Raw genomic sequence first — 3827 nt, forward strand, 5'->3', positions numbered from 1 at the left:
TTTAGAGATTAAGTTTTCAGAAGGATCTAAGTAGCAGGAGCTCAAACCACTGAGCAATCACACTGGGGCTCAACCCACTGAGCTACATACAATCTGTAACCATTGGAGAGCGGAAATTGCTGGGCTTTGGAGGGATGAAAGGAACAAAAAGCACTTGTAATAGCCCCATTGGGGTTATCTAGAGTATCAGCAGTTACTGGAGAGAGGAGGGGGTACTGAGAAACCTGGTAGTGAGAGGGCTAAATTATGAGGTTGTGTGAGATCATAATTGGAGATCAATTAACACACCACCATGCCAATGTCACCGGTGACATTTTGTACTTAAAATAAATAAATAAAAACTCGTCACTGTCTTCAAGTGCCTCCATGTTCAGAATTCCAAGCTGCCCTCAAAGTCTCAATGAGGGCTCAATTGAAGCCTCAAGCCAGAACTCCAGGAGGCAGTAAACATTCTCTTGAATGTCTCCCTCTGTCACTTGGTGCTGACAGATTACAAAAAAGAGTCGCGCTCTGGCGGGCGAAGGGTGAGGACCCGGGCCGATCTGTTGTGTCACAAAGTGCCCAGGGACGGGACCCTGCAGGCCTTGGAAAAATACCCCTGTCTGCCTGGGTTACGAAGCTCTGACCGGACCCCGGGGCTGAGTTCCTGCAGGCCCGTGTGTGGAAGGCCCCAGCATTGGACTCCGTTCCAAGGACTGCTGTGTCCCAAAGTGCCGGGAATGGGATCCCTCCAGCCTGCAAAGATTTCTCCTGCCTACTTGGGTTAAGAAGCCCTGACCTGGCCCTGAGTCAGAGATCTGGAAGACCCGAGGATGAAAGTCCCAGGCCATTGACTCCCATATTTGGCCTTTGTGTCCCAAAGTGCCCAGGCAGGTTTTCTTGTCTTGGCTGGGAGAAAAAGTCCAGACCGGGTCCTGGGGCAGAGCTCTGTGAGGTCTCCCGACAGCCCCATAACAAACACCCAGCCTGGGACCTGGGAACCTGGCCCGGGGAACCCCTTCCTCCTGTAGGGGCGGGCAGAAACTTATTCATAAGACATGGTATGACCAGATGGCTGTACTTCAAACAAAAGTTGCCTGCGACTCTTGGTAGTAGATCTCTCGACTCACGTGTCGATGAGGAAAGCAGCTAGCTGCAAGAATTACTGTGAATTTCATGACACAGATCTTCCCTTTGGACTCATCTGGTAGCCTAAGTACCATCCATGGCTACGCCTGTCTGACGGTCGCTTGAATGTCAATTGCCTGGGGCTCTCCCAAGGCATAGCCAGGGCTGTTGCAGGCGGACCTAGTCCCTTCATCCTCCCATGGTCAGACCTCTGATCGCCCATCGCGAGTGCCTAGCAGTCCCACTGCCGAGGTATTCTGCCAGCACGCTTGCTCTTACCCTTCTTGGTGGAAAGGTAGGAAAAGAAACTGTGTTGCGTCACTGAGTGGGGACACCGACGCTGGGTGCCAGTTTTCATGCGTCGATGTCAGTTACCCACCTGACGCATGTTGAAACATGGGCCAAGGATGAGCTGAAGAGATGATCGAAGCCATGTGGTGCAATCAAGGTGAGGGCTAGTGCATGCTGGCTGACGTGGTTATCCCACCATGGCCTTGTGGCGTGTTCACCACCTGCCCATCGTGTCAACTCTATCAGGCAGGTGGAGCTTGAGTATGTGTGATAGGACTCGAAAGATGGTAATCGATGGCTAGGCGGTGGGAAGCTAAAGAAAAGTCTGGTGAAGGTCCATAGTGGTCCTGGTATGCACTGCGGTGAAAGACTAATTGAAGGACGTAGTAGCTGGTTCCTTCTGAAGTTTCCCTCAAGATAGCTCCTGCTCAGAAACCCAAGTTTTATCTTGTAAAGCAAATGATTAGAGGTTATGGGGCCAAACCGATCTCAATCTATTCTCAAACTTTAAATAGGTAAGAAGCTAAACTTGCAGGCTTGAAGCTAGTCATGAAATGCGAGTTCCTTGTGGGCCACTTTGGTAAACAGAACTGGCACTGTGGGATGAACTGAACGCTGGGTTAATACAGCCGATTTACATCAGACCCCAGAAGAGGTGTTGGCTGATAAAGATAGCAGGATGGTGGCCATGAAAGCCGGAATCCGCTAAGTAATGTGTGACAGTTCACCTACTAAATCAAGAAATAAACTGAAAATGGATTGCGCTAGATTGTCGGGCCCATACCGGCTGCTGCCAGCAGCAAGAGCTGCAGGGGCTAAGCCATGACCAATAGGAGAGCCGCTGTGGTTTGCACAGAAGCTCGGAGCAAGGGTATAGGTGGAGCCGCACAGGAGAATATCTTGGTGGTAGTAGCAAATATTCAAGTAAGAACTTTGAAGGCCAAAGTGGAGAAGGGTTCCATGTGAACAGCAGTTTAATATGGGTCAGTCAGTCATAGGAGTTGGGCGAGCACCGTTAGGAAGGGATGGGCGATGGTATCCATTCCCCTTGACCAATCAAAAGGGAGTCGAGTTCGGAACCCAGGGTGGCAGAGATGGGTGCCTTTACAACGTCCTGGTGTGGCAACATAAATTATCCCAGAGAAGCCAGCAGTAGCCCCTGGGAGAGTGGTATTCTCCTAGTTGAAGGGCAGAGTGTCCCGGAATGGGGTTGCCTTGGGAGATGGGCATGAACGCATTATGGTTCCCCCAGTGAGCTCTGGCTGATCTTTAAAAATCCAGGGGAAATGGTGTAAATCTCTCCCCAAGCCCTACCCATATCTGCAGCAGGTCTGAAAAGTGAACAGCCTCTAGCGTTTAGGTTTGGGTAAAGGGAGGTAAGGGTGATTTTAGGGATAAAGGTTGTATAGAGGTAAAGGGAGGCATGGGTGTCATTAGGGTTTAGGGATGTGTATAGATAAAAGGAGGTTAAGGTAGTTGAGGGATTTTAGGGTGGGTTGAGGTAAAGGGAAGTAAGGATAGTAATATGGTTTAGGGGTGGATAAAGGTAATTGGATGTAAGGGTATTTTTATGGTAAAGGGGTGGGTAGAGATAAAGGTTGTACGGAATTTTTAGTGTGCAGGGGAGGAAAGAGGTTAGGAGTAAAAAAGGTGGGTGTGAGGGGTACTTCACCAAACAAAACTGTTTCAAATGTAAATATGCAAAAAGCAAGCAGAGAACACCTAAAACACCACCAACACTCTGAATGTACTCACCTCAAACTGACAGAGAAGGCTTTTTTACCCTTCGGTCACCTCACTCCCCCGGAGGAAAACACTCCTGTGAGTCCCTTGGGTAATCATGCTCTGAATGGCTGACAACAACCTGAACATCAATGTTACAGCCACCGCTACAGGGCTTGGGCACTCAGTCCCCGTATCCTAAAAATAAAATAAGGTATACGGGAGCAGGGTATGGGCACCCTGACCCCCTGCCTGGACCTTATGGGGGGGCCCAGAATGCCCCCTTGGGTCAAATTAAGAGAAATGTATTGTATTTGGGGAGATGCAATCTGCAGGAGTCCCATGGGGGCAATCACTGGCCCCTAGACTCTCATGGGAGTCTCTCATGGAGTCCCTCGGGGGCCAGCATGGCCCCATGGCCCTCACAAGAGTCCCACTGGATCAAGAAAGCAATTTTGAAATAGAGGAGTTGTTGTTGGGGTTGGGAAGGGAGTTGACTATAACTCACATGTTTATAATTCACTGCTTATATTCTTTCATATTGCATCACTTATACCCTGTGAGATTACAGCATACATAACATCACTTATGATATCTCAAATTACATCATTTGTAACAACACCGTGCATGCATAGTGGTCAGTTATAGTTAATGTAGTCGGGCTAGCGAGTTGACAACACTTTTTACAGAAGTGAGCGAGTTATAGT

General features: G+C 49.1%; 1 pseudogene; it reads left to right on the plus strand.

Annotated features, from left to right (window-relative positions):
* The first annotated feature begins 1080 nt into the window (after positions 1-1080).
* LOC144808073 (5.8S ribosomal RNA) lies at positions 1081-1228 on the plus strand (annotated as a pseudogene).
* The last annotated feature ends 2599 nt before the right edge of the window (positions 1229-3827 follow it).

This window comes from Lissotriton helveticus, chromosome 1_2 (assembly GCF_964261635.1).
Source record: "Lissotriton helveticus chromosome 1_2, aLisHel1.1, whole genome shotgun sequence".
NCBI lineage: Eukaryota > Metazoa > Chordata > Amphibia > Caudata > Salamandridae > Lissotriton > Lissotriton helveticus.